Below are 24,000 nucleotides of genomic sequence, written 5' to 3'. Positions count from 1 at the left end.
CTCATTGATATAATGCAGAAGTGGTCCTCAAAATGGGATCTATATACTACGTTGTAATGAAATTACTGACAAAAGCAGCTTAATGATCTCCAATAGCATATAAACCTTGTATTTATATAGCGTCTTTAATGTGATAAAACATCTCAAGGCACTTCAGAGGAACATTATAAATGAAAATATGATACCAAGCCACATGCCAAGACACATTTCGGAGAGAATTCTAGGAGCAGGATTTTGACCTTGGTGGGGGGCTTGGTGGGGGCGGCCAGGAAGCTGAACACTGACTGCAATTGGCACTGCATCGCGATTTTACGTGGGCAGGCATTAGTGTGGAACACGAGCAGCAGCGCTCAGCATGGAGCTGCCTCAGGGGGGTGAAGCGCTCTTTAAAAAAAACTTAATGAACAAAATAAAAATGTCATAAAACATGTCCCTTCATGTCACTCTTGTCACATGAACAGGGACATGTTTTTAACTCGTGTGAAATTTTAATTTGATTTTTATTTGTTTTAGGAAGCCTCATCCTGCCTGTGGATGAGGTTTCATAAGTGCAAAGGCCGCTTGGTGTTTTTGCTTGCCCACCAACCGTAAGGTTGGACGGGCAGCATAAATTTGAATTTAATTACCTCTTTAATGGCCTTAATAGGCCTTTTAATTGTCAGCGGGCGTGCTGCCGAATCCGGTGCGCGTCCTCCAAACGAAATATCACAGGACTACACGATGATGTCAGGATGCTCGCCCGACCCTATCACGCCCACCCACCGAGTTCAATATTCTGCCCTAGAGGTAATGGGTTGGCCACTGGAGGAATAGCCGTTATTGGTGGAGCAACTAAAATTGTGGATCCATAGAAGGCCAGAATTAGACAAGCGCAAATATGTCCAAAGTTTGTGGTGCTGAAGGAGATTAAGGCTAAGGAGAGATTTGAAAACAAGGATGAGAATTTTAAAATTTAAAATCGAGGCACTTTAATGAGGTTGAAATGTAGGACAGTGAGCACAGGGATGATGGTTGATTTACAAAGGGTAGCAGTTATTTCTCCATTCTAATTGTTTTAATCAAAATTACTTTATATTCTTCACCTCCTCTCTTGTAAGTGCTGATATTTTCCAGAGCTATAAAACCATGCCAAATTAGCCATTATTCACATGTGAGCCTTAACAAGGTATGCTGGCTAGTTATTCAACTGTAGGTGCATCACTGCAAAATCCTATCCTTTCCTTATTAAACTGTGGGTACATCACATAAATGCACTAACCTGTCCTTATCTGACATGCATACATGCAAGTGATGGTTTACTGCATGCTTTTAAAAAAAAAAAAATTCTTGGAAGCAATGTGAGCCTAGATTGAGCTTACCAAATATTCTGGGGACCGGGAAAAACATATTGGAAAATCATTTGACAAGAAGAAGGTTAACAGAATTTCACTAAAAACAAACAAAAACCATTATTTATGGTTGCAGTTCAAGCATTTTTCAACTCAATGTTTCAATTAAAGCCAGAAATACAAAGAGAAATGTAACCCACTACTCTATGGAAAACGAACCTGCTGTTTCATGTCAAGAAATATAAAAAAAGTGAAACCCATTTTACTCAATTTCAGCAGAAAAGTGACTAAACAGTTGATAGTTCTCAAACTAATTCAAGAAAGGCTAGCTCATTGTCAGAGGATTTGTATTTATGAATAATTTCCTGGGACTGAACATCACTGGAAATTATTCATAAATACAAATCCTCTGACAATGAGCTAGCCTTTTTTGAGTTAGTTTGAGAACTATCAATTGTTTAGTCACTTATCAATTGTTTAGTCACTTTTCTACTGAAATTGGGTAAAATGGGTTTCACTTGCCTTGAGAAAGAAATCCCTTTCTATCCAAAGTAGTGGGGAAAATACTAGAATCTATTACTAAGATCACGGTAAAAGGGCAGTTGGAAAATCATAGGCTGGGTTTTTCTGGTCCCGCCCATGGCGGGAATCGTCACGGGCGGGACGGAAAATTTGATGAACCAGCCAAAGGTGCGTTGACTTTGCATGGGAATTTCCGGTTTTATGAAAGGTAAACTGTGTTTGGCAAATCTATTAGAGTTTTTGAGATTGTAACAAGTAGGTTAGATAAGGGGAAACCAGTGTACGTAGTACATTTGGATTTTCAAAAGGCAGTCAATAATGTGCCACACAAGAGATTATTACATGAGATTAGGCTCATGGGATTGAGGATTGGTTAATGGACAGAAGATAGAGATTAAGAATAAAATGATCATTTTTGAGTTAGGAGCCTTTAACCAGTAGAGAGAGTATTGTAAGGAATAGTGCTTGGGCCTCAGCTATTTACAATCTATATCTATGACTTAGGTGAGGGAATTGAGTGGAATGTATCCAAGTTGCTGACAACATAAAGCTAGCTGGGACAGTAAACTGTGAGAAAGACATAAAAAGGCTGCAAAAGGATAGAGAAAGGCTGAGTAGGCAAGAAGGTGGCGGATGGGGTATAAAGTGGGGAAATGTGAAATTATCCACTTTGATAGGAAGAATGGAAAGGTGGAATATTTATTAACAGGTGAGAGATTATTAAATGTTGGTATTCAGTGGGATCAGGGTGTTCTTGTACATGAATACATGTGTTGCACTGTATATTGAGCTCAATTGAGCGGCACAAGATGCTTGAAGCTTAGATATCTCAGGAGCTTTGATTGTGCCTTTCAAAGTGTAAAAGTCTTGTTCTTTGAATTTATGTAATTGAATCCAAAGCACGTTTTTTGGATGTATATATATTTATTTCTACATTTGCACTCTTCTGCAATAATTTGAATGTTACCATTAATAAATGTTAAAAAAGATGAACAAAAAAAAATCTCAGAAAGTGAACATATGGGGAAAGTAGCAATTAGGAAGGTGAATTGCATATTTAACTTTTATTTCAAGGGTTAAGTATAACAGTTGCTACAATTATGTAGGACTTTGGTGAGGCCATACCTGAGTACTACGTTAAATTTTAGCCTCTTTAACTAAGAAAACATATACTTAGTATGGGTGAAACGAACATTCACTAAATGACCTTTGTCATAGTAAAACATCCCCTGGCACTTCACAGGAGCATAATCAAACAAGACTGACACTGAGCCAGATTTGGAGAAATTATGGCAGATGACCAAAAGCTTGTCTTTAAGGAGATCATAAAGGAGTAGAGAGAGAGAGATGAGGCAGAGAGATTTAGAGAGGGAATTCCAGAGTTTGGGGCTTTGGTAGCTGACAGCATGGGTATCAATGAAACAATAAAAATTGGGAATACAGAAGAGGCTAGAATCGGAGGAGAGATGGGGAAGGCTTGTAGAACTAAAGGAAGTTACAGAGATAGGGAGGAACATGATATTAAGAGGCTTTTGAAAACAATGTTGAGAATTTTTAAATCGAGGTGTTGCCAGACTGGGAGACAACATAAATCAGCAGTGGTGACAGATAGATGGGACTTGGAGCAAGTTAGGATATATGCAGAAGAGCTTTGGATGAGCTCAGTTTTATGTAGGGTAAACTACAGAGCAGGAGAGAATTGGAATAGCCAAGTTTTGAGGTAAGAGCCATGGATGAGGGTTTCAGCAGCAGATGAGCCCTGAGGCAGGGGGCAGAGTTGGGTGACGTTACTAAGATGGTAGGAGGAAATCTTTGTAATGAAGTGGATCTGTGATTGGAAGCTCATCTCAGTGTCAAATGTGACACCAAGATTGGAAACGGTGTGGGTCATCCTTGGACAGTTGCCAAGGAGAGAGAAGAAATTGGTAGCTCTTAAAAGTGAATATACATTTAATTACACACACAAAAGCACACATATCTCTGTAGCCAGACTATGTATCTGTGCGGTATCATAAGATAGATCAGGTCCGTTTATCATTTCCCTCTTATCTTGTCTCTACTCTTTGATTTACCATATCTTTCCAAAGTTTATCCCTTGCCCCCATTGTTTACTTTAAAACCCTCTCTACTCCCCTAGTTATGTGGCTTGCTAGAACACCAGTCCCAGCACGGTTTAAGTGTAGACCGCCCCAATGGTACAGATCTCACTTTCCTCAGTATTGGTACCAGTGGCCCACGAACCCAACTCTCACACAAACATCTCAGTTTCACCAAGGGGGTGCTCACAGGAATCGGCCATCTCTTGCAGGCAGACTTCTAGACTCAGGAATGCATTGCCAGTAGCTTTAAAGGCCCATGAACTTCTTGGCATCTGGCTCCTTCTAGGCTGGAGCAGGACACAGTTCAAACATCATGCAGTTTGCCATCCATTGTTGTATGATGGAGGTGACTGATACCATGTGCAAAGAGAAGGAATACACTGCATTCTGTCTTTTCAGAGAGAAGCAGGAGGCAGGTGGATGTGGCTTAACCAGGATAGTGGGCTCTGCAGGGTGCAATGTGCTACAAACACTGCTTTGCAGGTACCATGTCTAAATTTGAGACCTATCACAAACACAAATGGTTGCACTCCATAAGCATCCAGCTGGTCTGCAACCATACTCAGTGCATCATACGGGCCGATGCCCCCAATCCTGGAAGCAGTTATGATGTCTTTGTTCTATGCCAGTCCACTGCACCACCAGCATCTAAGGCACCATGAGAGACCAGAGCATGGCTATTGGGCAACAGGGGTTATTCGCTGACCACCTGGCTCACGACTCCTGTGAGCAAACTATGCATATGTATGAGAACCATGCTGTCACATAAAATGATATCGGGTAAATCAGTGGGGTGCTTAAGCTTCATTTCCGCTGCCTGGACCGCTCTAGAGGACCTAGTCACTCTAGGGCAAATCATTTAATTGTGGTACCAATGAATGCAACCTCAATGCCCCATTCCACATCAGCCCCACACCTTACCATCCTTCTGTTACTGACCATCACAGCATCCTCTTGGCCATAATGCTGAAATAAAATCCACCATGAAGCAAACATCCCAAACTAACTTTATCAAACAAACCATCCAATATTTCAACAGAAGCCAACAAATCACCCTTGTGCATTCCCTTGTTGCCCTTTTCCCATGTGCTTTTACTACGCAGTGCTATGCCAGTGACTGCAGCATGTCTAAGGAAGGCTGCCGACTTTCAGTAAGGGAGACTGCAGATGGTCTTTCAGAACAACCTTGCTCTGGCCCCAAAAGACCTGGCTTTGGACTGCACCAGTTTGGCATGGGTGATAGCAGTCTGGGCTGGCTGAGGGGCAGGCAACAACAAGGGCATTGCTGGAATGGCAGTGGTGGGAAGACAAATGCTGCTATACCAGAAGAGGACAGCAAGTTCATTCTCCATGGAGCCACCGCCACTTCCCTGGCGGGGTGGGGGGGGGTGTGTGTGTGTGTGTGTGTATGTGTGTGTGTGTGTGGGTGTGTGTGGCGGGGGGATGGTGGGGGCCTTAACGGCAGCAGTGAGCTTGCATGACCACAAACTGGACTTGCACAATGTTCAGTTTGAGCTTCCACTGCAAGACTCAGACGTTGTGTGGCATACGGGCTTGTGTTGCAACGGCAGCTGAGAAATTGGTAAACAATTGCTGCATCGTGCTCGCGTCCGTAATTGTTCTCATGGAATTGGCTATCGATTTAATGCTAGAAAGAGTGGACTTGAAGCTCTGTGCAAAGATCTGTGTAAGGTTGGTGCCGATTCTCCAAGTTTCTTGACAGTGACCTTAGTTTTTCTGACAGGCCTATTTCAACTCCACCACTGGCCATGGCCTCAGTCAAAGCTGCCTCCTCCAATGTAGCATGAATACGCAACTATGCCTGTCCCCTGCTGGTTAAGTTCTGCAGCCTACAGTTGTGCAACATCTTGTCCTGTAAGAGAGGGAAGTGCAGCACTGAGTGTGGTGCAGTGTGGTTGGCTAATGTTGCTGTCACAATTGAATAGCTGGCAGTATGCGGAGAGCTGTGAAAGCTGCAGGGATGGTCAATAAATGCTGGCCTAGCCAGCGACACCCATGTCCCATGAACGGATATATAAAAAAAAATGCACCTCCTTTTTTAAAAGTTTTAACTGAAATAACTGGAGATTATAACTGGATCCCTAATTATCTAGTTGGATTTAACTAGGTAATTGGAATAATACTGGAGGAGCTGGTTGACTTGTTTACTGGTTTAACTGTATACAACTAGAATAACTGGCACGTACAGTAGAAATCCTGTTGTGATTCCAACTTGTCCAGTTGACTTCAAATGTAACTGTTTGAATCTTATTGGGACCAGTTGGCTACTGCTAGAACAAGTTGACAGGCAAATTGCAACCAGCTGGAATTAAGTGGAGCCAGTTGCCATATAGCTGCTTCGATGTTTCTTTGAACTGGAAACTGTTATCAATTGAAGCCAACTGGATTGACTTAAAAGACTGCATCAATAAGACAAAAAGGCATTGGTGTGTCAGTACAAATTTTCATATCAATTTGCATTATATTATAAAGAGCACAATGATATTTATTACCTCACCTTACATATATGAATGTGTTACACAGATACAAGTTTATTAATGCTGTGCATTTAACCAGTTCAAGATTTTTAATTTTTTTTAGTACAGTCACACATGAAGGGTTACATAATGGCAAAGCGCACACTGTTTTATACTGAAAACTTCCCAGGATAGGGGGAAAAAAAATTTTTCTCAATGAGAAGCCTGAAAAAAGCCATTTCGAGAGTAACCATTGCCGTAAGTGTTACATCGGTGGCAGTTGGTAAAGTGGAGTTATTTAAAAATCCCAGAGGGAAACTTTAAAACTGTCAATATCAATAATTTTAAGTGTTATGCTTGAGATGCGAATCTTACTCAGGAATCAGACCATTAGTTCTTGAGGCTTTACATTAACTAATTGAAACATTTTATTAATTTACACAGGTTAAAAATATATGTACACATGGCTGCAAATTACTACTATCATAACTTTTAACAAACTCCCAAACTAATCTCCATTAAGGCAACAGCAACACACAGACTTAACCAAACACCAGGCAAAGCATTTTCACCTTATGGATTCAAAATGAGGTTCTTTTCACTGTGGAGCCAGTTGGACGCTTGCAGCTGCCTTTTGATTTTACATTGCCTCTGCCTGCTCACCTGAAAACTATTGAAAGCTACTACCATCTTCAGCTGCTTCATCAATGACTTTCCTTCCATCATAAGATCAGAAGTGGGGATGTTCGCTGATGATTGTACAATGTTCAGCACCATTCTCAACTCCTCAGGTACTGAAGCAGTCCATGTCCAAATGCAGCAAGACCTGGACAGTATCCAGGCTTGGGCTGACAAGTGGGAAGTAACATTCTCACCACACAAGTGTCAGGCAATGACCATCCCCAACAAGAGAGAATCCAACTATCGCCCCTTGATGTTCAATGGTATTACCATCACTGAATCCCCCAATGTCAACATCCTGGGGGTTACCGTTGACCAGAAACTGAACTGGACTAGCCATATACTGTGGCTACAACAGCAGGTCAGAGGCTAGAAATCGTGCGATGAGTAACTCATCTCCTGACTCCCCAAAGCCTGTCCACCAACTACAAAGCACAAGTCAGGAAAGTGATGGAATACTCTCCACTTGCCTGGATGAGTGCAGCTCCTACAACACTGAAGAAGCTGGACACCAACCAGGGCAAAGCAACACATCGACAAACATTCACTCCCTCCACCAATGATGCACAGCAGCAGCAGTGTGTACCATTTACAAGATGCACTGCAGGAATTCACCAAGGCTCCTTAGACAGCACCTTCCAAACCCATGACCAATGCCACCTAGAAGGACAAGGGCAGCAGATAGATGGGAACACCACTACCTGTAAGTTCCCCTACAAGTCACTCAGCATCCTGACTTGGAAATATATCACCGTTCCTTCACTGTTGCTGGGTCAAAATCCTGGAACTCCCTTCCTAACAGCACTGTGGGTGTACCTACACCACATGGACTGCAGCAGTTCAAGAAGGCAGCTCACCACCACCTTCTCAAGGGCAACTAGAGATGGGCAATAAATGTGAAGCCCAAATCCCGTGAATGAATGAATAAAAAAAAGTTATACCTACCAGCCCCATTGAATGTTAATTCTCATTGTATCAACAACCTCTTTGAACTTCACCTTTTAACAATGAAACCCCTTTCATATTACCAACTTTATTAGTAATATAAACATATTGCTTAATAGTTCCGAGAAAGTTGTCAATTTTTACCACACTTTTTGAATGCTCTATTCAAAAAATGCAAATGCAAATGCACGCTATCTCTCTGTTTATATCTCAAACTAGTGCACCAAAGCAAACAGACTAGCTGGTTTTAATCCAATTAAGACATACCTGCAAACTAAATCTCCATTTTAAAAGAAAAATATTTTCCAGAATATTATATACTTTAATAGCTTCATGACAATAAGTACCTTAGTTGCTATGATATAGTGTCAATTATAGCTCAGTGGTAGCATTCCTTATACTCAAAGGGCAGAAACTTCGGGTCAGTGAGCAGGGGTGGGGCCCGCTCGCCGACACGCAAAATGGCGCGCAGTGACATCGGGCGTGCGTCCTGCCATCACTGAGCGTCATTCAGATCTTCAATTCAGCTGGCACGCAGCAGAGTTGGCTGTGCACCCACCGAATTGTCAAAGGCCTATTAAGGCTATTTAAAAACTAATTAAAATAATTAAATGAGCTGCCCGTCCAACCTTAAGGTTGTGGGCAGGCGAAGAGCCCAGGCGGCCTTCGCATTTATCATAAAACCTCATCCACAGACAGGATGAGGGTTCTTGAAGGTTTTTAAAGTCTTAAAAGATTTTTTTTCTTTTCATTAAAATTTTCCAAAATCAAAGTAATCTCCCTGAGGCACCTCTATGCCTCAGGGAGATTTCTGCACTCTTTTGCACAAATGCGCTTCTGGGTGTGCGTCACGCGCATGTGCTTCCAGGTGTTCATCACGCCATGTAAATGGTGGTGCACAGCCGATCAAGGGCAGCGATCGGCTATACGCCCACCCGCGCCCACTCCTGTCCAATCCCTCCCTGAAAGGGAGAAAGTTCTCTCCAAAGTGATTAGGAAATATCCTCACATTCTCTGATAAACCCTGTCAAGAATGGATAATGGTAAAAGCTACATGGGCATCAGTTAAGAACATGAGTTGAAAAAGTAGCAGATGTAAGTGAAACCAATCTCAAAAAAAATACAATTACAAATGAACATAAGAAACAAATAAATACAAGCTAGGAACATAAGAAATGAGCAATATTACAAATAAACATACAATACTTTTTTTTTATTATTCATTTAAGGGATGTGGGCATCACTGGCTAGGCCAGCATTTATTGCCCATCCCTATTTGCCCTTGAGAAGGTGGTGGTGAACTGCCTTCTTGAACCGCTGCAGTCCCTGTGATGTAGGTACACCCACAATGCTGACTTTGTAACAGTTGAATACAACTGAGTGGCTTGCTAGGCCATTTCAGAGGCCATTTAAGAGTCAACCACATTGCTGCAGATCTGGAGTTACATGTAGATCAGACCAGGTTAGCACGGCAGATTTCCTTCCATAAATGGCATTAGTGAACCAGATGGGTTCTTATGACAATCGACAATGATTTCCTGGTTATCATTAGGCTTTTAAATCCATGGTCCCGGTTGCCAAATGTTTTGTTGGGTCCGCTCAGCCTCCTTCCGATCGCACCTTCCGAGCCCTTAGTGAGAATGAGCATGAGGTACAGGAGATACAATCGGAAGGAAGTCCAGCAGTCCCATCAAGAGATTCAACAACCAAGAGGACAAGAAGCAGCAGGAGAGTGGCATTGAATGCTAGGGGGGGGGGGCAAAGCGAGTACCGGGATGGCCGGGAACAGCCATAACAGAGAGTGGGAAGAAAGCAATATTCGGGAGTGACCATTATTGGAAGTGGAAGGGAGGCGGCCATTCCCAGGGAGCAGGAAAGAGACTGTGATAGTGCACTGAAGCTGCCTGGAGCTAGTGCAGGCAGCAATGTGACCCACAGAGAGGGAGACATCATGATGTTGGAGGAGGCCCTGCCCATGATACCCGGATTGGCCAGCTTTCTCACAAACCATTTCCTGATTAACCACAGTGTTTGTCAATCAGCAGTGTGTCCCCCAGCCCCTGCGGTGTTGCATTCTGGGTGAAGGGGGCAAAATTGGTTTATTTGAATTTTCTCTGCAGGGGGTGGGGTGGGCGAGGATTTGACACTTTCACTGGAGACAGATCTGAGACTGTGGAGCTGTTTTAATATCAGTTCTTTGAACATTCAAATAATGCCTTTGCTCTTTTTTACAGGTAGATCTCTTTTCTCACTTAATTCTTCAATGCCTGTCAGAGTTTGCCTTAATTAATTACCTGATCAACAGGACATCTGTCAAATTGTACAGCATCACATCAGCAACATAAATCCCTGTATGGTATGATGGATTCCATCTAACAGAGGTGGGGTAGGAAGTGAATTTTCAGTTTTAAGCTCATCCTCATGCAGCCAATTGTTAATTCTCCAATAAATTGGAATTTCACTCAATACTTTAGCAGAGAGGTCAGTGACTAGGGGGAATGATTGGTAGAATGATTAGAGGGGGATGAGAAAAACATTTTTCACCCAGAGGGTTGCGAGGGTCTGGAACTCATTTCCTGAAATTGTAGTACAGGCAGAAACTCTCAACTCATTTAAAAGATGCCTAGAAATGCACCTCAAGTGCCGTAACCTGCAGGGCTGCAGGCTGAATGCTGGAAAGTGGGTTTTAGGCTGCTTGGCTCATTTTTCAGTCGGCACAGACACAATGGGCCAAGTGGCCTTTTTTCTGTGCCACAAGCTTCCTATGATTCTCACAGGTAGATTTTGAAGATGCAAGGCAACTTTTTTTTCATCAAAAGGGGCGAGAAGATTTGTGAATCATTGAAACCTTTTGCCTAATAGAATGCCCAAACAACTGGACAGGTAAATCTAAAATATGCCCTGTAATGCTAATAAATTATTCTTGATCCATAGACAGCCTTGAAGATATCAGACAGAAGGTACACAGTGACCAAAGGTTCAGGGTGCCCAAGATTGTGAACAGCACTGTCCAGGACAACAGCAGTAGTGACAATACACCCATACTGGACAAAAAGGGCACTTGAAGTTGTAGCCAGGATAAATATCTTCTCATTGATTCCTATTGCAAATGGTTTATGAGATCTCAAATCAAAGTGAAATTATTTCAAAAATATCTTCTCTCTGGCAGATTCAAGGAGAAGCCTACCTGCAACAGAGCCCTGAGAGCAACAATGAAAGAGAGAATGTCTGCAAGGAAGATTTGATAGCCTCCCAGTCCAAGAAAAAGTGCCTGGAGGCAATAAACTACAGGAGGAAATTGTGGAACTGTCGAAAATAGGTGAGACACAACTGTTATTTTAAAGTTACACAGTACACCTCTTTTTGTGACTAATGCAGTTCTGTCTAGTCAGAAACAGATGATAGAGTGAACTGGATTTGTGCAATGACCTCCCAACACTGATGTTTGAATGATGCAAATTATTTTCCATCGTTTTGCTAGGCGGGGTGATACACCAGCACCACACAAGGAAAGAGCGTTGGAGATGCCTGCACCACCCAGGCAGAGTTAACAAAGCCCCTACATGGAGCACAAAGAGGCCAATGAACAGCTGTAGACTATTTCAGTTGATGACAAGGTTAAAATTAATTTTCAAAACATTTGATAATCAATGTTGGTTTCAGCAAAAAGTGACGGGTCATTATGATGGTAGGTGCAGTGTTAAACTTGCCTCCATCACGAATGATTTTTCAGTCAATGAGACTGAACTGTTGAATAACCTCATGTAGAATCTGTAGTTAATCTAATTTACATGTAGGATACTGAATATGTCCCTGACTTTACCTACAGCTAAAACTGCCAGGTAGTATTGAGATAGCAGACGAAATGTGGAATAAGGCACACAGCCAATGAACGAATTCATCATTCATCAAGGCTTCAGCTGTTGGCATCTGTGATTCCGATGAACTGGCAGGCTATTTTATCGCAGGCAACGTAGAGAATGCAATTCCTTGCAACAGAAGGTTGACTTGGAGACCTTTTGTCAACTGTTTTGGAAGTCCGCAACTAATTTCAAGCTTAAACTTTCTCTCTTACTTTACAGCTTATTTCACCCACCACCTCCAGACACAGGAGAGGAGGTTTTCAAGAAAAAGTTATATCCAAAAAGATTGAGGACTTAAATAATGGACAAAAATCCAGTAAAGCATTCAACATGCAAATATAAATGCTTAAGTTCAATATTTTGATTAACTGCTGCATTTTAACATTTCTGCACTTTATATGTTGTTTTTTTGTCCCTGCACTGTTCATTTGGTTTTTGCATTGTGTGTTTTTTATGCATCACAATAAAGTTTGAAACTTGTATTGCAGTCCAGTCATAAGTTATATTTCACTACAGCACACAGAGACACATTATTGGTAGTTTTTTTCATTTATTATTGGTACTTATATGAATGGAGTGATTTAATTTTCTAGTTTTCCCTTTTCCAAGTTTTGAATACTTAGCTGCAGGGTGACTAGCTGTCCCATATTTTAAGGGATTGTCCATTGGCTGTTTGTCCCATAAGGGGCACCCCTGTGTCCTGTATTTTCTAGGACAGCCTGCGGAGACTGATCCTGGGAGTCTGCAGGGTGAGTTTGAATGATTCAAGTGGTACTGCAATTGAGTGAGTCGGCAGAAGAGGGTCTCAACAAGATAAGTTGTAAGCCCTGCCCCTGGTCTCAATTAAAAAAACCGTCACCTCTCTCAAACCCCACCCCCACCCCCTGCTTTCATGGTCAACAACATCTCATCCACTACCCAGTCCCACAGCCAAAGTGTTCCTTTAAAAGTGTTGACCAACCAGGGCCAGTAAATTTAACCAGGCTATCTGGACACAACTAGAACCAGCTTGAACACTCAGGTGGAAATAATTCAACTGGGAGCAGCTCAACTGGCCAACTAGGAACGGGTCAGCTGGCAAGAGTTCTACTGGGACCAGCTCCAATTCCCATTTGAATCTAGACCTGTTCCAATTGATATTTCCATGAGGGAGGTTGGCTTTAACCTGTGCTCACCTCTCAGGGTTTTATGCCCCCATCTCAAGCATTCAGCGACTCAGCAGCGTGCTTTGTGCTGACTGGATTCAGAAATCATGGAAATGAGCAAGCAGCATGAAATTCCACATTGTCTGCTTCTGAAGCAATGAGGTTAATTCTGTATTATGATCCCTGCATGTGTTTTCGGGCTTTATCCAATTTTGTGGCCTGTGACTTATGTAGCTTTTTCTGAGTGCTTTTTTCCAATCTTTTATAGGAAACATTGAGACATGGCTAAAACTGATGTTGTTATTTTATTTTACAGACAAGTAAATGTACAAAGTAACAGATATTGACTCAACCAACTAACAAACCCTCCTCATGAACAAAATAAAATTATTAAAATTGGTCACATGATCCCCGTTGTTCAGCTCGACAGGCAGCCTTTCTGTACTGTATAGCTTTCAGCTTAATATGAATATGTTTCCCTCACTAAGCCAGGCACCCTCCTGAAACCCAGCTGAATGGTTGATTTGATTTCCCATGTCTCTCTTTGACCTGTTTCTCTGTTGCCCAGTCAGTGGGAGGGCTGTTCTTCTGACTCCTCTCCCAGTCACTGATTCACCAGTAAGAAAACCAGCAACCTCCTAGCACCCCCACCCCCTTGTGGCGTAGATTTAAAAAAAACACTATGGGCAGAATTTTCGGGTCGGCGAGTGGGGGCGAGGCCCACTCACCAATGTGTAAAATGATGCGCGGTGATATTGGGCGGGTGTCCCGACGTCACTGTGCACCATTTAGATTTTCAGTTCAGTGCGCATGCAGCCGACTCGGTTGCGCGCCCGCCGAACTGTCAAAGGCCTATTAAGGCTATTTAAAAGCTAATTAAACCAATAAACTGAGCTGCCCGTCCGACCTTAAGGTTGGTGGGCAGGCAAAGAGCCCTGGCAGGCTTCGCACTTTTCATTGAACATCATCCACGGGCGGCTTGAGATTTCATGAAGTGTTTATAAGTTGAATAGAATTTTTAAAAAAAAATTGTCATGTCCCAGCTCATGTGGCACTGTCACATGAGGGGACACGTATTAAAATTTTTTCTTTCCTTTATTCAGCTTTTTAAAACTTAAACTAATCTCCCTGAGGCACCTCTATGCCTCAGGGAGATTTCTGCATTCTTTCGCGCACATGTGAGAAAGAGCTCAGGCCCTGACTCAGGGAACCCCCCAAGCCCACACAGGGAATGCACAGCACTTCCGGGCACGCATCACGCTGGGCAGGCCTTAATTGGCCCGCCCATGTAAAATGGCAGCGCGGCCCCAATTCGGGGGGGTGGGGGGGGGGGCGTGCCAATTGGGTTTGAGCCCGCTCCCGCACAAACCCCCTAACGGGGGGGAGAATTCTCCCCTAGATGAGATCATTAATTCTTGGTGTGACCTGCAACATCCCAGAAGCTGGCTCATCTGGCTTTAATACACATCTTTAATGCCTGTGGCAGTATTTAAAAACTGCAAACACATTCTGTTTTAAAATACACAATTTTTCAACATAGGTCATTCCCAAAATCTTTTACTGGGAGAAATAGAAGTTTAAGATCCCAAAACATGGCAATGATTCCATCTATCCCCCCCACCCTCAGCATTGCCTGAAACAGAGACATTAATTTGTGTGAGTAGTTATGTTTGTCTTCAGTATGATTATATAACTTAAATCAGCTTAAATGTACATTTAATGTAAAATGTACATTTTCTGCCCAAAACTAGATAGCAAATTTCATGAAAATATAAAAGAAAGTGAATAAGGGATCACACCAATAAAGATCACAAAACTAATTTCCACTCTCTGACTAATACCACATAGAGTATTTGACACTCAATTATTTCATATTACTTCATTAACAGAGCATTTTTTTAAAAAAAAGTGTTACTTTATTATTTCACTTATTGTTATTGTTGCTAGGAACTTTGCCCCATTATCCCTGACCCCAACCCCGTTTCTTCGATTTTGTACAAGCTCAACATGACGCTGAGAACCTGGGCTTCTGCTTGACAATGAGCAGGGTTTCAAATTTTACAGCTGGTCCATGGCAATGGCCTCAAACACATCACCTCTAAGACCCTACCTCACCCCTGTTGTGACCAAAACAATCATCCGCACCTTTACTGCCACTCGTCTCAATTGTTCTAATGCCCTATTCAGTGGGCTCCCATGCTTCATGCCACTGAACCTCTAATTTACCCAGGAACCTGCCACCCACATTCTGTCCTGCAGTAAAATTCTGCTCATGTATCTCTCCCATCTTTGCAGATACATCAGCGTATTGATTTAAAAATTCTCCTCCTCCAACTTCAATTCTTCCATAGTCTTAATATGTAAACTCAGTTAGGCCCATGTTCTTGCCCATGCCCTCTGCATTTTTCAGCTCCTGACCTCTTCCACTCTACAATCAGTTCAAGAGCCTTCAGCAGTTTTGCCTCATCACTAACACAATCTGCCTGACTTACAATGCATTCTTAAAACTCTGGGTGGAATTTAATGGTCGCAGCGGTGGGCCCATCCAGCAGCTAGAGAATTGCTGGCAATTCCATTGGGAACATTCTGAGCTCCCCCGACCTGATTTAATGCCAATCATGCACCTACCCAGTTGGCATCAAGACCCTTAGCCTCTTCAGGGGGAATTACCTGCCTCCGAGAGGTGCTGGCCTGGTCATTGCCGTTACTACAGTAGATCAAGGTCATTTCTGGAACCAGGAGGGAAAGTAGGTAATGGGGGATTGCAAGGACCAGTCAGGGTGGCCCCGGCAAGGATCAGGGGTTAGAGGGAATTTAGCTTGAAGGACAAGTGGGGTCTTCATGCACGGGTGGGTCTTGTCATGGACCTCCCCATTGGGCATGAGCTGCTCAAGCAGGAGGGACCCTCTACCCCCTGGCCAGGCAACAGGTATACCTGTCAGGGTTTATCTGACAATTTTCCCAATGTCATGCCCCCTGCCCACTGCTGGTTGAACATCAGAGGTGGTGGCTGAGGCCCTTGAGTAGCCACTTAAGTGCCTCAGTTGGCCTCTGGGTAGGATGGCCGTTCTTGGGGGGAGTTGAGAAGGGAATGGGGCCTTCATCCCGTTCACTCCTGCCTAATCATACGGCACCAGATTGCTTCCAGAGTGCCTTGAATTCTGCCTCCTCCCTCCAACAGCTTCTGCCGCCTCCTCAACCTGTTATGTCTGATCCCAGTTGTGAAGCAATTTGAGATGTTTTATTGCATTAAAGCCACTAGAAAAATGTAGGTCGGTATTTTCCAGTCCCACCCGCTGCTGAGATCTTCTGGTCCCACTGAAAGTCAATGGACATTTGGCTGGCCCACTGCATCCCCCATGGCAGGTCCCACCACAGTGAGGTCAGAAAATCCCAGCCATGAATTGGTTATTGTTTTTACGATGACTAAGTGAAATATTTGAGAGGTGGAAGGACAGGCTCAGACCATCCAAAACATCAACTTTTGCTCAACAAGCTTAGCACATAGGGATAAACCACCAAATGAAGAATCTGCTAAAATTATAGAATGATATAGCACAGAAGGAGGCCATTTGATCCATAGTGCTTATAAGTGCTTTGTGAAAGATTTTTCCCTTTTGTCAATGTATCAATAATTACATTGTCAAGGTCCAATAATAATCTTTTGTTGACTGGCAATTATATTGTATAGCAATTACATTGTTAAGCAAACTGCACTGTTAAAACAGGTGATGGGCATTGGCTATAAATGAGTACCTGTTTGAGATAAAAGACTAGCTTTGGACTCACTTATGGTGAATAACACCTTTATCCATTACTCTTTCCCCCATACCTTGAAAATTCTTCCCCTTCTAACAATTATCCAATCTTTTGCATGAATTATATCATGATGGGTGGGCGAGCAACACTAATATGAAGAAGGGTATTTAGGTTCTAAAACACTATTCACAGATAGGTGTGGTATGGATTTGCAGCATTTATTTTCCCATGAAATCCTAATCTTGCTCATGTTAACAGGAAGGATTAAGAGACTGGAAAAGTAAAAGATAAGTCAGAATTGCTTCTCACTCCACCTCTATTAAACTGCTTCAATGCAGCAGAAGTGATGGGGTAAGATGCAAATCTAACTTTAAATCTTCCCTTGCTGCTGTTCCTCTTTGGTACTGTGGTTATACATTTGATCACTGGTGGCCTAGTGGGAATGGGTGGGGTTGGAATGTTTTATGTTGGTCTTGCAAAACCACTGCTTTACACAATCAATTTTAAGCTTTACAAATGCTCAGTTTTGTCTTGCAAAATTAAATCTGTCCAGATGCTTAGTGCCACCCTGAGATCCCCTCAAAATATAAACATTGCTGAATGAATCTCCACTATTCAATGCATAAAAAGAAATCCTCATTGGAGATCATTACTTACTATTGATGTGATCTCTGTACTTTTGCAGATCAATTGAAACATATTGACAATTTCTTATTTTCAATATAACCAGCTGTTGATAAATAAGATTTAAAAACCAATATTGGTTTGATTATGGACTTGATCTTTTGACTCCAACATGCTGTTGTACAATATTTTGTTGCAGAATAAAAAACATAGTTGTATGTGGGTGTAGCTAGTGCATGTCTACTAAGAGGTTCAGCGGAAAATTGTCCTTTCTTGCTATGTAATAAACAGTCAGCTCTACCACTCCCTGATGACATCTAAACCAAATGGTTATTGTTAATCAGCATAAGGCTGCTGCCATAGATACTGGATTTCTTTATTATTAGTCATTCTCCCCTGACACTGTACACAGGAATCAAGCAATACTGACTCAAGATCCTCCTGGGATGCCTATATCAAGTAAGGCACGCTCTGCTATGAATATGTGCCTCGGAGCAACCACCTGGCTAATCGGGAATTAACACATCACAGCGACAACATCAAGACCTGCTGATGGGATAACATCTGTCAAGGCAACTTAAGTTACGCATCTCTTCAGAGTGTGCGGATGCCACCAGGAGTGCATGGAACATCTTTAAGGCTGCATCAGGTATATAAACACAGCTCACCCCCATCCTCCAAATATATTGGTTGGTTTGCTGCTGGCTTACTCTCTGGTCAATAAAGGAGTGTGGGCCAAGAAAATAAATAATGTAAAGCTTAGGGCCAGCAGGAAAAGGAAATAAAAATACAAAAAGGGCTTTTCCATGGTGGTTGACACTTATAATGGCTCTCCTGTCTATACACTCACTGGCTTTCCAAATGTCACCTCCTTGTTTTAAGTGCAAGTGTGCCAGTGAAAGGAAAAATTCCTGTGTTTACACAATGGCACATTTAAATCTGTTAATGTTCATGTTGCTTTAGCCTGCCTGTTCTAGATTCCATGAGAATACAAGTGCAAACAAATAATTTTCAATTCAAATCTAATCATTCCTTAGTGAAAATTCATGCTACCAGTTTATTTTCCCCTTAGCCTGTTAGATTTCTAACATAATGAAATGATAATTGAAAATTCACCTTCATAATAAAGCCACTCAATTTACCTATAAAATGATTCAATTTGAATCCATTCATTACCGTTTTTATATTAATGCCTCAAGCCCTCGTCAAAAGCCTAGCCTTGGAGTTGCTACTCTTCCCAAATCTATATGCCAACTGATCCCAATTACAAACAATACCTATGCCTGCAAATACCTGGGTGCCACAGTCAGGGTGACCATTCATCTGTTTTTATGACGGACTGTGCGGGTTTTGGCTTGACATGGCCACTGCCTGGCATCAGATGGCTTTATGTCTGTTATTTTGTGCCTTAGTATGCTTACTGCAGTAAAGCACTGGCAGGAGCCTGTGCACAATCCTTTCCCTATCTGCAGCAGCCTCAAACCGGGACACAGAAAACAGGTTGGTTTTCATACTTTTTTCCACCTAGATTTTGCACTCAAGTCTCTGGAGTAGGACTTGAACCCACAACCTTCCGACTCAGAATTAAGCGAGAGTGTTCCCAACTGTACTAAGGCTAAAACTCACATAGTAATGTGACATCAGAATGAGCAGTTCCAAGACAAATCTGCGTTTCAGAGACAGGGGGAGGATCACAAATAACAAAATGATGAGTTTAAAGTAATTCTTCAACCTAAATTAAAATGTTAAACCTTCCTAAATTTAAGTAATTAATCTAATAATGATATGGCTTAACATCAAATGCACTGTAATTTCATGCCAACATCATACACAAATTTATAAAGATCAATATTTTTATAAGAAACAAATGTGAATGATTGATCCATCTTTGTATGCAACATTGTGATATTAACAACACTGCACAAGGGTCATCAAGACTTTTCCCAACAGTAGCAATTACATTCAGGACATGGTTACAGGGAGGCAGACTTTAATTAAGCCGAGCAAAACGATTAAAACTTGGTCAATGAATAATCACCAGCATACATTAATGAGATGCTGGTTCTCTTGGCCTGTATATGAGGAAATGATCAACTATTTCTGGAAATGTTTCATCAACTGTCGCAACAGTACAAAATAAGAAATTTAAAACCACATCTTAGCAAATAAAAGCCAGAATTCAATGAGGTGGCAGCACTGAAGTGGGGTCAAAAGTTCTGCATAATCAAGAGAGATGGGGTAGTGGGTGATACCTCTTATTGACAAAATTCATTTTAACCACTGATTCATTTATTTGCTGAAGACAACACAGCCATTGTCTGTGCATTGTCTGTCCAATGGGCATGATTGGATTTTGATGCTGAGGCTAGATGTACCAGCTCCATCGCTACCCTGTGTAAGATTATCAAAGACAGCATGGACAGGGATTGAACTTCAAAAGTTAGGGATCAGAAATCTCTCAATTTCACTGTGCTCACTGAATAAACTTGCTGAACCTTTGATTTCTTTAAGTAAGAATATCATCTTCTAAATTCATATCACCAAAGACTCTCTGAACACATTTACCAGCAAGTGTAAGCCTACAGCAATAGAAAGCATTATACATTTATTTCAATATTTTCTTAATTTTTGGTTTTCCTCCATTGTTTTGTGCATACCTCAGTGCCTGAGAAAATAATTTCACACATCAGAGGATTAATATCTACGTGGTTCAGAGTCCAATGTAGCCTTGTTTATGGTGATCAAAATGTTAAAACACATTGGAGGGTTAGGAAATAGATGGATGGCTGCAATAAAATCTTAATGGAAAAATAATAAAAAAGACCCGCTTCCACTTCTGTAGTGCCTTTCACAAACTCAGGATGTCCTTAAGTGCTTTGTAGCCCGTGAAATACCTCTGAGGTGTAGTCACTGTTGGAAATACAGCAGCCAATTTGTGCAAAGGAAAATAAGTGGAAACAAGCAAAAACGAGGCACCCCGCTCCTCATTAAAATTCATGTTTAGGATTTGCAAAATTATATTTAATCGGTTCTGTAGAAGCATTTGTCTTAGGGAAAAGGGTTTGGGGTGGGAAACATTAAATTAAAATTTGCCACGAAAAATACTTAATTGCCAGTTACAATTAAACAGGTGGAGACAATATGGTTTTGGTTTTTTGAACTTTCCATGATTATTGTAGGTCCCTTTAATTTTCGCACCTAAAATAGTTCGTTATTTTTAGTCACCCCCACAAATGTAACCACTTAATTTTGAGTGGTTGCTTGTTACCAAGAAATATGAAAAGCTAAATATTCAGTTGTCCAAAGATGAAAATAAAGATTTATACTGGCAAAATTAAAAGGTCAAAGTCAACGAAGAAAGAAAACTGCTGAAAGACATTCAATTATAGCAATGGTACAAGGAGATGAATATCTTCACAAAAAAACACTGTAAAACACTTTTATGTTGTCAATAAATCAATGGCTGTACAGTCAAGTCTATGCTGTATAATTTTTGCAGTCTTTACATCTACAGCTGGATAGCCATGGTGAATTGCAACACATTTTTTTTCCTTGAAATTCCTTCAGTATTGCACAGTGCATTCTATGAACTATCAACCTTCTTAAGATTATTGCCTTCACAAACTATTCAGTGAATTAAACTTCATTATATAAAGATAAAAGTCAAGTAACAGGATTGCCCAGGAACTTAAAGCAGTACTGTTGATTACTAGGAATGTGCTTAATTTCTTCCAGTCAAATAGACAATAAAATGAACAGCAAAGAAAATTCCAAATTCGATTTAAACGTAGACAATTTGGTAATGCACTAGCCTTTTAAACATCACACATTATTTCAGCTAGACAATCTGAACATTACAAAAGGTCAGGCATTTCCCAATGGAGAGAGGGCAAATCTGAGACTAGGTCAACCCACACACACACTCCGTGTTAGCTAGAAAAAGAGTGCCATAGCTTTAGAGATCTGCTGTAAGCTTCCTGCACACTTTCTTGGCCTGGAAATAATGCAAAATATAGTGAAAGAAAGAATCTAAAAGGTATGAAAGATGTTTTTAAATTAAATACAACAGACATTGTAAAACTCTCCAAAATGTTCGCATTACTGATTCTTTGGGCAGAATGTTCTGTTTGGCGTGTGGGGGTAGGCCCTGCTCACCAATGCGTAAAATGACATGCGTTGACGTTAGGCGTGCGTCCCGACATCACCACGTGTCATTTCGATCTTTAGCTTGGCGGACGCACACCAGAGTTGGCTGCACGCCCGCTGAACTGTCAAAGGCCTGTTAAGGCCATTAATAAACCAATTAAAGTGATTGTCAGGGCTACCCGTCCAATCTTAAGGTTGGCGGGCAGGCGATGAGCTCAGGCGGCCTTCGCATTTATCATGAAACCTCATCCATGGGCAGAATGAGGTTTCATGACGTGTTTATTAATAAATTTTTTCATGAAAATTCTTAAACATGTCCCAGCTGATGTGAAACTGTAATTTTATTTATTTGTTGCCATCTTTACAATTGAACTTAATCTCCCTGAGGCAGCTCATGCCTCAGGGAGATTTCTGCGCTCTTATGCGCAGGCTCCGACTCTCCTTCCTCCACCCGCCTGCACAGGTGGTGCTGAGTGCTTCCAGGCGTGCGTCACACTGGATGGGCCTTAATTGGCCTGCCCATGCAAAATGGTGGTGCGCAGCCGATTGTGGGCAGCAATCGGTTCCATGCCCGCCTGCACCTGCTCCCAACCGGTCCGCCCAACCAAAAGAAAATTCTCCCCTTTATGTACGGTCTTCAACTAAGAGCAATAAAAATTATACCACTGAAGGAGGTCATTTTGTCCATGAACAGACCCTATAAAGGTCAGCAGGCAGTGGAAACTGAAAATCTGGGGACCACGCTGTCAACAAAGTATTATTCTGAAATCCATCAAATATTTTTGGAAAGAGCAAAAGAGACGATACTTGGTGAGATTTCCCTCAGTTTGTGCCCAGTTCAATGGATTACTTGAATGCAGTAAATTTTGAATTAATGGAATGGAAAACATGCAGGTTATTTTATTGTCACGTTTGAACCAGCCCAAATTCCTGAAATTCACCAGGCGTAGACAAACCAGTGTGCCTGGGAAGAGAAAATCTTCCCTATAGACTACCGTGTTTAATGAAAATTGAGCAAAATTATGAGGCAGCGACTTTGCTGTGCAACATACAGTAAAGAACAAGAAATTTTATCTTCTTTGCAAAATTATAGATAATTTTCCCCTTTGAAATGCCCATTCTCCAGGCAGAAAGCTGAGACCAAAAGGGGGCAGAAACTAATTACACGGGATTTTCCAGCCAATTTACCATGACTCAGGAATTATGGGGTTTCCCGCGGGGTCAGGATGGGGAACAAAGCTAGGATGACTCCTACATTAGGTACAGCTCCATTGCTGTACTTTAAATGTGATGAGATGGGGCATTCCCAAGTTACCATCTTTTCCAGGAATTGCAGCTATATGTGATTGAGATGTAAGGATGCCTCAAAGAACTGAAGCTGGTGAATTGTAAAACGCTTAGGCCAGAATTTTCCAGCCCCGTTGGCGTCGAGTGTTATGGCAGGGCCGGGGGTGGGTGAACAATATGGCAAGGCAGCCAAAAATCGGTTTTACGCCGCCGTGAAACTCATTTGCAATCATCTGCTCCACAGGTCAACAGCAGGCTGGGTTTCCCGCCAATGCACATTGGGAACCTAATTTCAATACTTTAGCATCTCATTATAAGCCCTATGCTGGATCATCTGGGCACAAGCCAGCATGTTTCCCAACTGTACATAAGTGACGTGCACCTGGCGAGCAGCACTTCCCTCGGGATTTCGAAGTCTGTTTGCCTACCTTGCTTCGAGTAGCACTCATGGTCATCAGCGCCAGACTTCACAGGTAGCACCACATCACGTTTAGGCGTGCTCTCAGGCAGTCTCTATCTACCAGACCAGCCGTGAGGTGGAAGCGGCTCTTCAACAGCTGCAGGGCTAGGGCTTGCTTGGGGAAGAAGCAGGAGTGGCCTCAGACAAGGGAAGAGGCTGCAGGGCGAGGGCTGTACTGGGGAAGGATGGGATCTCAAGGTTTGTGTGGGGGCATTTGTTAATCTGTGCAAGTGGCCTCAAGATGGTGAGCGTTGAGGAGGCAATCTCCGGAGGAGATGAGGCCAGATGGAAATGTGATGGTGTGTGTAAGAGAGTGCGTGGTGATGTCCCTTGAGCTGGCAGTTAGTGAGTTGCCAGTGAATGTGTGATGGCCTTGTGAGTGTGTGAGTTTAGAGTGATGAAATGGTTGCCTTACCCTGGCAGCATGGTTAAGATCATTCATCCTCTTCCTGCACTGGATGGTCAACATCTTCTGCACAGCACTGGCACCGACCAACACTGCCACCATCTCCCAAGCTGGAGTGGGCCTCCTATGGCCATAGTGGGAGTGAAGGACATCAGGGTGGGCCTCCAAAAGACATTCCAGTGACGGGTCAATGAATTTTTCCAGGCTTTCAGAGTCATGTCTTCACTGGAGCAGTCCTGGGCTGCAAACAGTGAGAAC

At 42.2% G+C, this 24,000-nt stretch overlaps 1 protein-coding gene across 2 annotated transcripts in view; it reads right to left on the bottom strand.

Moving 5' to 3' along the window:
• nt5dc1 (5'-nucleotidase domain containing 1) overlaps positions 1 to 24,000 on the bottom strand; it is a 602,479-nt gene that overhangs the window by 295,383 nt on the left and 283,096 nt on the right. The gene's annotated exons all lie outside the window — the stretch shown is intronic.

The sequence above is a fragment of the Carcharodon carcharias genome, chromosome 5, assembly GCF_017639515.1.
Source record: "Carcharodon carcharias isolate sCarCar2 chromosome 5, sCarCar2.pri, whole genome shotgun sequence".
In the NCBI taxonomy this organism is placed as follows: domain Eukaryota; kingdom Metazoa; phylum Chordata; class Chondrichthyes; order Lamniformes; family Lamnidae; genus Carcharodon; species Carcharodon carcharias.
The sequence above is the reverse complement of the archived record's forward strand: the minus strand, read 5'-3'. Positions and strand labels throughout refer to the sequence as shown.